General features: G+C 45.0%; 1 long non-coding RNA gene across 2 annotated transcripts in view; it reads right to left on the bottom strand.

Annotated features, from left to right (window-relative positions):
* Nucleotides 1-17,008, bottom strand: part of LOC105471376 (uncharacterized) — a 162,526-nt gene that overhangs the window by 145,230 nt on the left and 288 nt on the right. The window contains exon 2 of one of the 2 annotated variants that reach the window (XR_981108.3): nt 15,059-16,141. This is a non-coding gene — a long non-coding RNA (uncharacterized lncRNA). Of the gene's footprint in view, nt 1-4; nt 13,129-15,058; nt 16,142-17,008 lie in introns of those variants that run through there. The other variant, XR_011621585.1, reaches the window with a different exon arrangement.

Genomic DNA, 17,008 nt, shown 5'->3' with positions numbered 1-17,008 from the left:
TTACATGATGAAATTACTCTTGAAGACTGTAAGAAAGTGTAAACCACTTGAAAAAGAGTACTTCTGAGTAACGTGTCCACGGGATATTCCTGCAGTTTGAAATCAGGGAAGACCTGCCTTTTAAAGTGTGTTAACTTCGGTTAATCAACACAATGCTAGAGACATCTGAATACAGAGGCAACTAGCACGTTGACTCAGACAACCTGTGTCTAACAACAACACACGATGAAAAGCTGATTCACTAACAAGAAAAAAAAAGGAATGTTACTAAAAAATAGGGATATCTACTTAAACTGAAATCGCACAAACCTACAATAAGAAGAATTGAAACCTATTTCATTTTTTTTCACCTGATTATGTCATGGACTTCAGAAGGACCTAAAAATACAACCCTCCGAAAATTAGGATCCAAAGAAGTTAAACACACCTAAGTCCAACATCTCGTAACTCAGAAGTTAAAGTCAAAGCTTGCTTGAGAACTCAAATACAGTGGTCTTCTCATGCTCATTCTGTCCACTTCACTTCTAAATTTCCTAACCTTATCTTTCTGCCCAAAAAGTACAGTGGACAGGGAGGTGGAAGACCTAACTGTGATCATCCATGCTGTGAACCAGGTGTGTAAGTTTAAGTAAATTGTCTCATTTATAAAATGAGAAGACTGAACTCAATGAGCTCTGAAGGCCCTTACAGCTGGAATACACGGTGCTCCTTGAGAGTGGCATAGGTCAGCTGCTATTTAACACAAATTTCACTCTACTACTTTTTTTTTTACATACCAAACTCTGCTATAGTTTAAGAAATTTAAAAATACTACTTTAACCCAAACAATATCTTTGTTTACCAAAAATTTCCATATGTAGAAAGGATCCTGAAATTCTATATAGTTATTTATTACCAAAATTTAGGTAAACTGCTCTTTAAACTTCAATCTGAAACCTATTTGAATGCCTATTTAAATTTGAAAGTCTAAACACCAATCTGAAACCTATTTGAATGCCTATTTAAATATCAAAAAAAGCTGGGGAAGTGATACATTTCACATATCTTTTTCATTCAACCTGAAATATGCTACATAAACATGTTAAACTCTTCAGAAATAATTAGCACTGGCTGGGCGCAGTGGCTCACGCCTGTCATGCCAGCAATTTGGGAGGCCGACGTGAGTGGACGACCTGAGATTAGAAGTTCAAGAGACCAGCCTGGCCAACTTGGTGAAACCCCGTCTCTGCTAAAAATATAAAATTAGCCCGGTGTGGTGGTACATGCCTGTAATACCAGCTACTTGGGAGACTGAGGCAGGAGAACTGCTTGAACCCAGGAGGTGGAGGTTGCAGTGAACCAAGATTACCCTACTGCATTCCAGCCTGGGCAACAAGAGTGAAACTCCAGGCCGAGCACGGTGGCTCATGCCTGTAATCCCAGCACTTTGGGAGGCCAAGGCAGGTGGATCACCTGAGGTCAGGAGTTCGAGACCAGCCTGGCCAACATGGTGAAACCCCATCTCTACTAAAAATATAAAACTAGCTGGGTGTGGTGGTGCATACCTGTAATACCAGCTACTTGGGAGGCTGAGGCAGAAGAACTGCTTGAACCCAGGAGGCGAAGGTTGCAGTGAGCCGAGATTGTCCTACTGCATTCCAGCCTGGGCAACAAGAGTGAAACTCCATCTCAAAAAAATAAATAAACAAATAAATAAATAATTCGCACCAGCATGCGATTTTACAGACTATAATATCAGAGTAAAATTTGTCTTTAGTTTTGGACTGCTATTAATCAGGCTAAAAAAAGAAAAAAAAAATGCCTACGGTAAGTGTAGGATGTTTACTAGGCTATCCATATTAGGAACGGAAGAAAGTAAAAGGGAAAAGGAGAAGAAATGGAAAGGAACCAAAAAAGACAAAAAAGGGAGGAAACTGAGTGAGTAAAGAACTCAGGAAAAAAAGGCAATAAATAGGGAGGAAAAGAGTGGTCCACAACTGGCTTGCTGATATGCCAGGGCCAGGGTGGGCCGGCATCCACAAAACGCTCAGATAGATTCCAGACGTATTCCAGTTTTTTGTTTGTTTTAATTTTGGACAGAAAGTTTACCCAGAGGGGACATGTTTCCTTGTGCCTGCTCCTAGACTCCCTGTTGAAGACTAGGAAGATTCCAATGCATGAAAAGGAACACAAGAGTCTACAGTCCAGAATACTCTAGGTCAGGGGTCCCCAAGTCCCGGGCTACAGACAGGTACTGGTCCATGACCTGTTAGGAACTGGGCACGCAGCAGGAGGTGTGCGGTGAACTAGCCAGTAAAGCTACATCTGTATTTACAGCCGCACCCCATCACCCGCATTACCTCCTGAGCTCTGCCTCCTGTCAGATCAGCAGCGGCACTGAATTCTCATAGGTGCACCAACCCTACTGTGAACTGCGCATGTGAGGGATCTAGGCTGTGGGCTCCTTATGAGAGTCTAATGCCTGATGACGTGTCACTGTCTCCCATCATTCCCAGATGGGACCATCTAGTTGCAGGAAAACAAGCTCAGGGCTCCCACTGATACTACATTATGGTGAGTTGTATAATTACTTCATTATATATGACAAGGTAATAATAATAGAAATAAAGTGCACAATAAATGGAATGTGCTTGAATCATCCTGAAACCATCCCCCACCCCAGCCATCCGTGGAAAAATTATCTTTCACAAACCAGTCCCTGGTGCCAAAAAGTTTGGGGACCGCTGCCCTAGATGACTGACCTGCAATGTCCAAGACCCAACATGTTCCTGAGGAGTAATCTTACCAGAGCTTACAGTTCTTACTCCAAAAGAGCATGATGATCAAAAAACACGTTTTAGGAAGTAAGATGAGTATTTACGCAATCACAGTTCAGTGCTTTAAAACAACTGTTACTCTCCAAAAACAACAATAAATGCAGTCAGAATGCATGCATTGCCAATGGACTCTCGGAAGCCACTGTGGTCTCCCTCCACAATGCTGACGGCTTTCTGGGGTAAGAGGCTGGACCACTCAGACACAGAATGAGCCAGGACGTGCTGCCACTGTTTCCCACAGAAGAGCAAATGTTCTTCGGTTATTGCAAGGCATGATTTCTCACACAGATGATCACTTTTAAAACTTTAGAGCAATTCTGTTGTTTGGGTATTTCTGTTGTTTAGAATCCCAAATAATATTTTATTTTTAAAAAACATGTATCTCAAAAACATTCTGCAGATGATATGAAACGACTAAACAGGGTACTGATTAAGCCTATAAAATCCTTGCTCCAAACTGCTTGTCAGGTAGTAACAAAGATATATGGCAAAGAACAAACCCCTATGTTTCTTTTTCAGGAGAACTAAATTAGCAGCAGAAAGAATCTCAATTTAAAATCCTTTAAAAAGAGGAGTAAAGGGGGATTTTATATCTTTTTCCATAAAAATAAGAGACGTGTAAGCAGAGTAACTTTTTGTAAGCTAAGAGGCATAAAACAAACTACAGATTTCAAAGATAAAATCCAAAATAAACGGCATTAAAAAAAAACTTTCATTTGCTATTAAATACCTGAATTTTCAGGCAATACATGCTAAAAATAGAAGAGTCATCACAAATTATTTTGGAACTGAGCCTATAAAAAGTAGGTCTTACAAAATTCTAAACAGCTAAAAACTAGGAATAGCTAAAGGAATACGAATGACACTAAGGACAAAGGATTAAATAAATGTTCTTAGCATAGCAGTAACTAATCTCTCTGGAAACATAAACAAAAAAGATAAACACAGAGTTTTAAAAATAAACAATATGTGCAATGAATGCATGATACATCAATACAAAAGCAGACAGCAAAACAACTGTCAGTGGCCTTGACAATGGACAGATAAGTAGCTTGGTGAACATAACAAAAAGATTCAGTACTAACAAAAATGTCCCTAGAAATAGGACACTAGCACTTATGGTCACAAGCCACACACAATTTTGCAAGAGAAAGATCTGAAGTGGCATTTTTTTATGAGTTGTACAAGAATTGACAGAGGTATGAAGCAGGTTCCCAGAAACTCCCCTAGTGGTTTAAATACCATCACCGAAAGAATGACTTTAGAAGGTGACTGCCTCCTTCGTGGAGATGAAAAGCAGCAGAATATTTCACACCTGTGTCAGCAACTTTTCCAAAGTGTAATCCAGGTTCAATATTCGGGTCTTCTAACGTAGATAGCACAAAAAAAAAGAGAAGGGTGCCCTCCTGACCCATCCCTAAATCCTGAAGAAGAGGGCCAGCCACACGACAGGCAGTCTAATTTAAGGAGTCCAAGATCGTTTTACCTGGGGACTCAAAGGTATCACCCCTACAGAGACCAGTCTTGATTACTGGGTACCTTTCAAATGCTGAAGTTTCCTGGGAGGATCTACAACCATACCACTGTATGAATAATCTCAATCACAGCATTTTAGGGCTGGAAAGACCCTTCTCCATCCAACCTCTCATTTCAGATGAGCAGAGACTCAAATCTCTCGCAGGGTTCCATAGCTAGTTGGCACTAGAAATCCAGCGGAAATATTGTAAGCAAGCTTGTCCAAGATGTGGCCCAGGACAGCTTTGACAACACAAATTCACAAACTTTCTTAAAACACTATGAGATTGTTTTTGCAATGTTTTTTTTTGCATTTTTTTTTTTTTTTTTTTTTTTTTAGCTCATCAGCTATTGATAGTTTTCGTGTATTTTATGTGTGTCCCAAGACAGTTCTTCTTCCCGTGTGGCCCAGGGAAGTCAAAAGATTGGACACTCCTGGAGGTGCAGCACAGTATCAAATACTACTCTACCGCAATACTTTTTCCAACAAACTACATAAGACCAGTCAGAGCCACCAGAAAGAGAACTTCCCACTTAAGGAGGAAGAGGAAAATGTGGAGGAAATCCACGAGGGGGGTTCTGGCCAACCACAAGTCAGCATGGGATGCTGGACACCTGGCTGTGCGAGAAACAGAAACATGAGAAGTTGGAAGAAAGGAGCACAAAGAGATGGGAGAAGGCAAAGGCAGACACTGCCACTTAAGCACTAGTCTTATTAAGTACAAGAAAAAAGAACTGTCATTAACATCCTGACTCTCTAAAGTACAGGAGCCTTTTTGAAGGGCTTGAGGAAGCGGCAGAGACAAACTCCAGGAAAGCCTGGGGAGGCGATCACACAGCAGCTCCCTGATTCACCAATTCAGAGGTGGTCCCAGCATCTTGTTAAGCAGACTGCCAACCCCAGCCTCACACTGTCATGTCTGAAGGATTCAAAACAGTTTCACAGATTTAATTACGAAGATTATGTCACAGATACGTATTTGAGTCAAGAAATGAGTACAGATCTGGGTAGCAAATCACACGTAGCTCTTTTTAAAGAGAAAGAGGTGATCAAAATCTAAAGCTGTGTCCGTGAAACACAGTCTCAAATCAATTACTCATATGCCAAATCAACTCTTAAGATTTTAAGGTTCAATCCTTTTATAAAAGCAGTGGGACAACATACAATTTCAAGATAAAACTAAAACTGGTAGTGTGAAAAGCAGAGAAGTCTCACGGTCTCAGCCCAGCTTCGTGGTCTGCACTATACAAATGATTTGTTTCCTAATCCATAAAGCACGCCTAGTAATAAGTGTCATGTGTGGCTTCCAGAAACTTGATTTAAACAAGGTAATGATCATAAAGCAATCTAAAAATGTAAGCACTGCATGAATTCTGGACATAATTTTGGAAAGGCATTTGATATGAGTCAAATAATAGCACCTAGCGATATTGCAAAGTATTCACCAGAAACAAAAAGGAAAACTTACTCATTTGTTATTTTCTAACAAAGAACCCTGTGCTATTGACTAGTCTTGACATAGTTGATATGTCTTTTAAAAGTTTTAGGACATTTAAAAACTTACAACATTCCATTTTTGTCTTCCCATTCCCTGCTCACCAATTTCTTCTATTTCTCTGTTTTCAGGTCAAGTTATATACATTTTCCTCAAAGTTTTAACTTTTCTTTCCTCTCCAATAAATTCAATCGTATTAGAATATACTGTCAAACCTCACTTCGATTCAACTAAGACCTTGAGTCCATCTGAGTCTCGGCACCTGGAGTCTGGTTTAACATGGAATGCTTCCAGAGCACCATCTGTCCTCTTTGAATGCCCTGGAATCTCTACCAAATGCCTCCCCAAGACCTTCCCTCCCCATAAACATACTCTAAGTAAGAACGGTGTGCTTGCTATGCAAGCACTGCTTGAAGACAAGTCTCCTAGTAACCCCACCCCCTTTCCTACCAGATTCCAGCCCCACAGTGCCCTCATTTAGAAACTACAGAGCCACCACTATTCTCCAAGGTCATCAAAATCAGGAATGACTGTGCCCTAACGTACTCATCCATGCCCCTGATGGACATTTCCTTCCTGCAACCCTGATTTTTCCATGAGGCTGTTATCTTCAGGGGATGTCCAAGTTAATGCTGCCACAGTCTATTATGGACCCAAATCCATGGAGTTTTGTCTAGAAAAAACTATGTCTCACGAAAATCATTTTATCTAGAGAGTCCACAACTATATAATGTGCTGCATTATACTCTGTAGCTGCATATTAAGAGAAGACCACATGCAGTGTCATGCACTGTAGTCCCAGCTATTCAGAAGGCTGAGGTGGGGGGATTACTTGAGCCTAGGAGTTCAAGGGCAATCTAGGCAATCTAGCAAGACTCCATTTCTAAAAATAAATTGGTCAGGCACAGTAGTTCATTCCTGTAATCCCAGCACTTTGGGAGGGTAGGGATGGGAGGATGGTTTGAACCCAGGAGTTCGAGACCAGCCTGTGCAACAAGGCAAGATCCCATCTCTAGAAAAAAAAATATTTTTCATTTAGCTGGGTGTGGTGGCACAAATCTGCAGTCCCAGCTACTCAGGAGGTTGAGGTGGGAGGATCACTTGAGCTCAGGAGGTTGAGACTGCAATGAGCTATGATTGTACCACTGCACTCCAGCCTGGGTGACAGAGTGAGACCATTTCTAAATAAATAAAAGGCATTTGGTTAGATTTAATACAACATTTAGGTTTAAGGAGTAGCAAATAGTTTTGTCATTTAATAACATCAGAAATACTTCAATATATTTTAACTGGGGATTTCTACTTTAGCTAAGTAGGAACACCCAATGTGAGTTTTAACAGACCCAATATTTTTGGAAAATATATGGAGTTCTCAAGAAATTCTAAATAAAATTAATTTAATCCATTTTAAACTTTTACAACTCAGTCTGCCATAGAGCAATTTTTAAATGACATAATCCTTTAGAAATCAAGCAGTGATCACTGCTAAAAGTGATGGGGGTGGGAAGAACAGGCCAAAAAAAAAAAATCACAGAACTTTAGAAGATACTGTCTATCCCAGTGGTTCTCAAAGTTTGGCCCTCTGACCAGCAATGTCAGCATTACCTGGAAACTTGTAAGAAACATACATTAGTGGGCCCACCCTAGACCTACTGAGTCAGAAACTCTGGGGTGCGGCCCAGTCAAGTGTGTTCTTCAGTGATTCTGATACACACCAAAGTTTGAGAACCACAGGTTCAATCCAACCACTCCACCGATGAGAAAGAAGTGAAGTCAGTAACATTCTCAAACTCGAACAAGTCAGTGACCTTCAAAATGATTCTTAAACTATATACCTGAATCCAAGTAGTCCCATAGGATCTTCTAGGCAAAAATACATCCTGATCTTTTGTAGCATTAATTCTAATATCATTACTATCTACTCAGATACAGGCAAGTATTTTTGTCATGAGTAATTTACATTTAATACCTAAAAAAGCGCAGTGGCTCATGCCTGTAAACCAACACTTTGGGAGGCCGAGGGGGTAGGTCCCTTGAGCCTAGGAGTTCAAGACACACCGGGGCAACATAGCAAAACACTGTCTCTACAAACAACAACAACAAAAAAACCCCACAAATTTGCCGGGCATGGTAGCATGCGCCTATAGTCGCAGCACCTCGGGAGGCTGAAGTGAGAAGACCGCTTGAGGCCAGGAGGTTGAGGCTGCAGTAAGCTGCGATTATGCCACTGCACTCCAGATCCCGTCTTGAAAAAGATAAAGATTTTTTTAAATAAAAAAGACTTCACATGTGACCTCGCTACAAAAATGACAACTCAAATCTCACAGGCTCTTTCTGTGTGGTTGGTTGGGTTAGCTTTTGTTGCTATTAGCAGTCGTGGGTTTTGTCTTGTTATGCTCGTGTTTTGGTTTGGTTTCAAGGGCAACAGCAGGAATTGACGGAACACGTGGTTGATAATTTTGTTTTCGGTTTGGGGGCTTTTATTTTTTTTTGCCCCACCCAAAAGGTTCACAGCAAAGGTATTTGAGAAGTAAGGACTAAAGGACTAGGAATTGCCTAAAAGATAAGTCTTCCCATTTTATCTTGGAATGTATTCTATGACTTTTTTTTTTTTAAGACAACAGATTTGTATTTCCAATTGTGTTTGACTTACTCTATGATAACACTACTTTTCATTTGTGGAACATGTAGTGGCAGAATGATAGGAAGACAACATTTATCCTAGGAACAAGCTGTTGTGGATGAAGACGGGCCTAAAATCCAAACACACAGAGCAGCACAAAGTAGGTTAAGTCTGATGCATAGTATAGACAGCAGACTATGTGTATCACCTCCTAAAGGTACTAAACCAAATATCTGGCTACAATACAACCCCCAATATAGGATCTACTACATGAAACAAAATCAACAATTTTTGGTCTTAGGGCTCTTATTCTATACATATATTTCAAAGCCTAGTAGGGGTTATCTACACAATTAAACAAGTTTCTGTTTACATTTTAAACATCCTGTTTGACAAGCTTGTAACTCGGGTGCTAGGATTACCATAGAAAAAAAGTCATAGAATACATGAGATTTGGAAGCTGAAGAAAGAAATGTTTCCATTCCTGTTTGTCATGGTTAAGGTGTTTTGTCAATGTCGTGCCACACTAGAGATAATATTTCCAGTCCTTTTTTCAGACTCCATTAACATATACAATTACCAAACAAACTTTGATTTTATAACCCAAACTTTCTAACATAGTTCAGTGCATGATTTTATTTTATTTTATTTCCTCTGAAGCAGTTATCACGGGCCAGGTGCCGTGGCTCACACCTGTAATCCCAGCACTTTCGGAGGCCGAGGTAGGCGGATCACCTGAGGCCAGGAGTTCGAGACCAGCCTGATCAACATCGTGAAACCCCATCTCTACTGAAAATACAAAAAGTAGCCGGGCGTGGTGGCACACACCTGTAATCTCAGCTACTGGGGATGCTGAAGCAGGATAATCTCTTGAATCTGGGAGGCAGAGACTGCAATGAGCTGAGATCGTGCCACTGCACTCTACTCTAGGTGACAGAGAGACTCCATCTCAAAAAAAAAAAAAAAAAAATTACCATGGATGAGTGCACAATGCAACAGAAACAACTACTTCAATTTGATTTATACTTCCAACTCTCTCTGTATGACCTGAGCACCAAATCTTCTTGTGACTTTATTTTTCAATCTGTCATCAAATAAGTGTAACAATTCCTGCTACATATCTTAGCAGAAAGAAATCAGAGTCACAGAGCTAACAACAGTACCCCTGGAGAGACTGCATTCCTTAGAAAAACTATAAAGCCAGTGGTGTAGTTACTGGTTACTTCTCTTCTCAGCTCCATGATACAGCCTCTGAAGCTAAACTGGAAGGCTCAAGTTAATTGAACATTCATTCATTCAACATATATTTATGAGCACTGACAGGTGCTGAACAGCATATTAGGCCTTGGAGATAACAAGGGTCAGCAAGACAAGCACAGTTCCTTCCCCTCACAATGCATCTCAGAAAAGTACTGATTCAACTCATAGGACTTTCATTTAGTGTATACGCCAAAGGCTCACATCCATTTGTAAATAATTACTCATAATCATAATTACTAATAATCACTCCATTCTGCTCCTGAAAAAGGGAGACCACATGTACTACATGGAAAGCCACAGAACACACGAATGCTCCATAATATGAAGGCCCCACATAGGCCAAAAATATCACCCACTAAGCACCTTATAATCTATGAAGGGGAAGCATGGTGTTAAGACCTAGAAGATGACTGCAGACTTTTAAAGGCAGAATACCTTAGCCTAAATGATGATCTATCAATTACAGGATTTAAACACAAACATATCCTCTGTAACTGTGCCATCCAATACAGTAGCCACTAGCAGCTATTTACATTTATCAAGTAGAAATTCAATTCTGGCCAGGCACAGTCGCTCACGCCTGTAATCCCAGCACTTTGGGAGGCTGAGGCAGGCAGATTGCTTGAGTTCAGAACCAGCCTGGGCAACATGGCGAAACCCCGTCTCCACTAAAAACACAGAAATTAGTCAGGCATGGTGGCAGGTCCCTGTAATCCCAGCTACTTGGGAGGGCTGCAGTGGGAAGATCGTTTCAGCCTGGGAAGCAGAGGTTGCAGTGGGCCAAGACAGCACCACTGCATTCCAGCCTTGGCGACAGAACAATGCCCTGTCTCAAAAAAAAAAAAAAAAAAAGAAAGAAAAGAAATCCAGTTCGTCAGTCACACTTAATGTGCTCAATAGCCACAAGTGGCTAGTGGCTACGACACTGGATAACACGGATTTATAAATCATTTCCATCCTCTCCAAAAGCTCTATGGGACAGTGCTGCTCTACAAATACCTCTGTAATAATCTGAAAATTACAACAATGAAACGTGATGAAGCACCTGTGTTCTGTCATGGCACATCAAAGCACGTCCACTGGTAACGTAGTACTTCCTTCCCAAGTCAGTCGAAAAGTAAAAACAACCTTGGCCATCTCTTCCAGCATATATTAGTAATCAAGAAAATTCACACCGTCCAATCGGCCAAAGGAATTCACAAATTCCTTTGTTTGTGAAGGATGAAATTCACAAACAAGTGAAAAACTGATATTTTGCCCCTTCCTATTTCTTTGATAATGTGTTACTAGTACTGTGTACTTTCTGTGTAAGTTTTGTCTTGGGGTGCTTGCAGCTGTGTTTTTAGCCTGGTAGCTAGTAGCAGAGAAGGAGGTGAGGACAGTTCAGAATGAAGATGAGTGGTTCAGGAAAACACCGACACAGATAATGCAACTTAAGTGGAAGTAAATTTAATTGCGACCAATGCAATAAACTTAAGTGCTCACTGTGTGCCAGTGATGTGCAGATAAACAAGTCACCATTCCCACCTTTGAAGAGCCCAATTTAGTAGTGGTGTTCAATATGTAACAAACACAATGAGATATGCTGTGATATAACGCAGTAAGACAAGCATATATACAATGCAGAGATGACGCAGGGAGGGTATTTTTTCACTGGTTTCTGAGGAGAAATCAGGGAACATTTCCTGAAGGAGGTATCCAAGAAGCAGAAGAGCAAACTAAGCAGAGCCGTGCACAGGAACCCCAAGTGGTTTGGCAATGCTGGTGAAAAATGTGTTTCATGGTTAGGAAGATGGGGGTGGACAATGGGAGGAGGGAGATGGGGCTACAGAGCTATTTCCACACCAGACCACAGATACTCACGTTCCAGTCATGTCTGCCTGGGCAGGTCTGTAAGCCTTCCTCACCAAAACTGCAAGTAATACGAAAACCAATCCCTAAAATTTGTTAACTAATATGCCCATGCCTGCCATAGAGGTTAACAATATTTGACAGCAATCAACAGGAATATAAAGTTCTTTGTGACGCGGTACTCTTAATACATATTGGTCACAAATACACTGTAGCTAGTATCATTTGTTTTCAGGGAGAAACCTCTGTTTACTATGAGTTTTCTTTGGAATCTCTGTACAGAAAACACTAATGAAATAGACTACTCCCACATCTAAACGTTCCACCAACAGTTTATCTGACCAGGAGACAAATGAAACAAATTAAGAGGAGAAAGGAGATGTAACAGCAAAGTTTCTGTACTCCAGACCAGTTTTTTTTTTTTTTTAATCCAAAATGCTAATGGCAGAACTTCTGCTACTCTGTACCACACTGCACCTCTGGGTACATCCAGCTGTGACCACACCACAACTGTATCGCATCCAGCAACCTAAAGCACTCTTGTGGTTGCTCATGCAAATACTTGGAAAATATTTGCCTCTTCCGGACTCTCCCCTTCATATTATACAAATGCTCAAGTCTCAAAAACAGAACAAGAAACTTCCAGAGAACCTATTCACTTCAAATTACGGAGATCCCCTCTCTCCTTAATCCACAATAAACTGCTGGAAAAAGTCGCCTACAGGCCTTAAAGAATCTCCAAATGATTTTCCTCCCTTATACAAGCAAAGCTTTTCAAACAAAAATCTTAACAGTAGAAATGTACCCACATAAACCAGCTGGCCCTTAGGCGAACATAAGTACTACTATTCACACAAACATAGGGCCCTTAGGCAAAGGGACGTTTTCCACGAGGCATACGTGTCTGTTGAAAGTAAGGGTTCGGAACTCGACCTCTCTAGCCTAAGTACAGTCGTCCTCCCTGATTTAACTCCGAGCTTTCACTCCTCCAGCTGTAAAATAGGGGTAACAGTACTTTTACGAGTAGATCCATGTATGAGGAGCCGCAATATCTGACACAGAGACCCCACTGAGTGACAGATCAGTATGTGTTAGCTATTTTAGCTGTTCTTACTATTTTGTCCCTAAATAGGTATGATTTCCCAAGTAGCTATTCCATCAAGCTGGTTACTTGTATCAATTCGCACTCTGCACCAAAATCACTTACGGGGAAGTGGGGGTTAAAAATACACCGTCCAGGCCCTATTTGGATGTGGGTCCAATTGGTCTGGGATTGGGTTGGGCGTTAGAACTCTTTTTAAAGCACTCCAGCTGGTTATAACGCGCAGCCGTCCTTCAGGAGCACACAGAAGTGTCTACACGTCCTCAGAGATGTACACACCACCTGTAAGATCCAAGTTTTGAGTCCAGCAGCGCAGGTAGGCCCTCCCGCCTGGACAAGGCTCCCCGAAGCGCTGCGACGATGAACCTAGCACTGCTCGCCGAGAAGCACCAAACCCCTCACCCAGCGCCGGGCCACCCGCAAGACACGGCTCCATCGGGGGTCACACGCCCCCCCGCGCGCGCCCTGTGCGGCCCCCTCGGGCGCCGGCCCCTCCGGCCCACGTCACCGAGCCCTGGCCTCCCGCGCCCCGGCCCCATCCCGCCCCTGGCACGTGACTCGACACGCGCCAGCTGCACGCGGGCTCCATCAAAACAAAAACAGAGGAGGCCGGCCGGGCGGCGGCGGGCGCGCGCGGGGGCGGCGGAGAGCGGGCGCGCCCCCGCTGCCCGGCGCCGCGACCGCGCCTCCGCCACTCCGGCCGCCGCCGGCCGCGCGCCCCGGCAGGCCGGGGGCGGGAGGGCAGAGAGCGCCACCCTGTTTACCGCGCCGGCCCCGCCCCGCCCGCGCCCGCGCCCGCTCCCGGAAACGGTCTCCCGGGAGAGGGCCGGCTAGTGCGCACCCACCCGCGGCGGGGAACGCCGGCCCTGCGTGGGAGGCGCCCGGCTCCGGCGGCCTGCCGCCCCCGGCTGCTGCGTGTCACCCCCGTCACGACTCTGCTACGCACTTCGCCCCCGGCTTTCAGCTCCGGCGCTTCCGCAGACCCCTCACGTGGCCGCCGCCTCCCTGCCACGGCACTCCCCGGCGACCGGGGCTGCGGCCCCTAGCTCTGCGAGGGATCCCGAGCCTGTGCCCACCCCACCTCGGACGTCACCCTCTTCGGACCACCCAACCCACACCTTCCGCCTAGGGCGGGGCGCGGGGAGGACGGCTACGAGCTGTCAGGAGCCTCCAGCTTTCCCCGTGACGAAGCTCACCCTCGCCTTGATCGTCGCCACTCACCCAGCAGCGGGCTGCGAGCTGGAGCAGACGTTTACACCGAGGGAGGACTGGGGGGAACGTCTTGATTTTTCTCCCTAATTTGCCACACACACAGGAAAAAACAAACAAACAAAAAACAGCAGACGCAGCTCTACCCTTGGGCTGGCTTTAAAGCTTTTAAGCTTCCCACGTCATCCTACCCCATGCAACAGACTTACCGAATAGCAATGCCCACCCCACACACCTGCTAGGTAACTCGCCTTCTGGAAATCGGGGGCCCCACCCACCCCACCTTCTGGAAACCTGCGCCTGGGGTGGGGTTGAAGAGACACTGTCTGATATCCTAAAGTCAGAGGGCGTGAGGGGACCGGCACCCCTCGCCCCACCCAGGCGCGCTGCAGCCTCCCGTCCCCGTCTCCAGAGTGCACCAAGGCATCCTGCGTCCCTGCCGGAGAAAAGAGGGACGGGCCAGAGGCCCGAGTTCCAAGGAGTTGCTGATTCCAGTGGAGAACCGAGACACCGTGTCCTTTCTAATTAATAAGCATGCCACCCCCCAACTCCAACCCCCACCCCCCCGGCCTTATTTCTTGTTGACAGCAAAGGTGGGGGACGTGGGAGAAAGGCGAGAGTTGTCTCTAGGTTCGGGATGTTGGGCTGCGCGGAGGGAAGAGGTGGGATCTCGAAATGGAAACAGTTCCCCCTCCCTCCCCCCTCCCCTCCTCCTCCTCCTCCTCCTCCTCTTCTTCTGTTTACCTCAAGTTTGAATTTTATCTGCGCAACATTAGCTGGAATGCGGACATTGAAAAAAAAAAACACACACACTCTCTCAGCCCGGCGGCAGCTCCAGAGGAGCCATGTGGCATCAAGCCACAGCAAAGGGGAAAAAGTGCTCTTAGCAACACAAACATGGCGAAATCGCTCCCACAAGCCGGGTTCCCGCGACAGCCCTACCTTCCCCCGCTCGCCTTCCGAAGGTCCTGGCCAGGAACCGCAGACCCTTTCCGGGGGGCGGCGAGGGGGCCCCGGGCCGAGCGAGGGTGGGCGCACGGGCGTGCTAAGGGGAAACTGACTAGCCAGCCGATCAGCCCCGCCAGGAGCGGAGGGGACGCCTTTTTCACGCCCTGAGATCGCAAAGGAGAGCAAAATTCCCATCCCAAAGTCCTGCGGGACTGGCTTCCCCACCCGACGAACTTACCCCAGGGCTGAACGCACGCTGCTTAGCTCCTTGCCTCGTTCCTTCCTCCCGGGCGCGACGAGAGGGGAAAACGATGCGCACGTAGATTTGTAGAGAGTATTCTTGAGAATTTCCCTGGGATGGATGGGGAGGAGCGGTGGAGACTCAGGAGACAGGTGCCGCGCTGGCCTGGGCTGCCGGCTAAAAGTTGTTCTCCGCGCGGTGGGCGGTGGGGTCCCCGGCCAGGGCCGAGGACCCCGGCTCCCTGCCCCCCGGCGTCGCCCACTTGTCACGCCAGGCTGCTGCGTGCGCTCGGCTGCAGGGGAGGTGGCGTAGTTTCTCTTCCTCCCACCTCTTCTCACTCACTTGTTTTTGTAGCCGTGGGCTCCCCTAATGCTTTCCTCTCCACAATGTTGTTTCATTATATCATGTCCATCATGTGACACCAGAGAGGCCTCTCTATGGAAACTTAAAGGGGCTCCCACGTGACTGCAGCAGCAACAACAGCAGCAGGACTGGCGGCGGCGGCCGCAGCGGCGTCCGTACCTCCACCCACCGGGAGCCCCTCGCAGCATCCCGGAGGGGCTTCTGGCGCTGCAGGAGCCCAGATCGGGGAGCCACAGCATCCGGGAGCCGTGGTGTCTGTGCGTGCGTGGAGTCTGTGCTCATGACATAGGAAGCCGAACAGAAGGAGCGTCCTCAAATCCTTTCCTACAGTCACCAAACCCACGCTCTGTTAAAATGACATTTCATGGCTCCTACTTTGTTTCCTCGGAGAGCAATGAGTTTTCTATCAGGCCTGATTCAGTTTGACAAAAGTCAAAAAGAAAAACCGGATTTGTCCCTCTGCAAGTTCAGTCAGATCGCTGGGAGAACAGAAATGACAAAACAATAATAACAGAAATAGAACCAGGCATTTGATACATAATTACCATCACCACGGCTTTCAAGCATTCTGGAATTACATTCCTCCAGTAACTGTTGATGATGCTTGCAGGAGGCAAAATGCAATGCAGTTTTTCTCTTCCGCAGCTATATTAGGGCTTTGTTGCTGACAACAGTGAAAACTTGTTTGTGTCAGGAAGTGAGGTACGGAGATATGACCTGGAAGGTACAGACAAAACCAAAGTGGCAGTTTTTGCATTACTTTTCTGACCACATTCTTTCAAATGGTGACAAGAAGGCGGTCTGCTGTAAAATTCGTGGGGTGTTTGATGGGAAACAAAATAATCAGAAAAACATAATTATCCCTAGCCATACCATACTTGCTAGTCGCTAGAAAGTATACATATATGTATCTGTGTATACATAGAGAAAGCAAAAAGCATGTGCACTTTAATATTTTTGAGCCACTAATTTTTTCATCATTTCTAGCATTAACAAACACTTGGAAAGACTTACTTAAGTCCAGGAATGTGTGGAAACTCACAATGTTGAGTGCTGTGGGTATTACTGACTCACAGTCCCTTTAAGGGTTTGTACCATAAATCCCAAATTTCTGCCTTAAAGTTTTTACAGACACGGAGATTTTATCCTGTAAATCTAAGCCAGATAGCTATTTCTGGGTTTTTTAGTTCATGCGTTTCCATTTTATAAGGGAAACTGTTTGGATTGGCGGAATCAAGAAAAAACTTCGCAAGAAACTGAAGAGTGGGATGGAAGATCTTTTCTTTTGGCCTTGCCTTGACACTCTCTCTCCACCTCATCAGTTTACCTCATCAGCCATGATGAATGAGCTCCATTCCAACCCTTCTAATTCTATAATATCTCTCCCAAGTTTTACCTTCCTATCTCATGCCTAATTCTTTCATCCCTTTCCTCCTACAGTCCTTGCCTCCCAACTCAGCCCCTTTTCTGCCTGGGCGCTCAGCTCAGGCCTCCCCAAAGACTATACCCCCCATCCTCCCCTTCAGCTGCCCCCAACCCCACGCCCTTCCCAGCTTGGCCTCTCTTCTCTGCAACTCTACCTCC

This window comes from Macaca nemestrina, chromosome 4 (assembly GCF_043159975.1).
Source record: "Macaca nemestrina isolate mMacNem1 chromosome 4, mMacNem.hap1, whole genome shotgun sequence".
NCBI classification, from domain to species: domain Eukaryota; kingdom Metazoa; phylum Chordata; class Mammalia; order Primates; family Cercopithecidae; genus Macaca; species Macaca nemestrina.
Note: the sequence above shows the minus strand (reverse complement) of the source record. Positions and strands in the feature narration are given on the sequence as shown.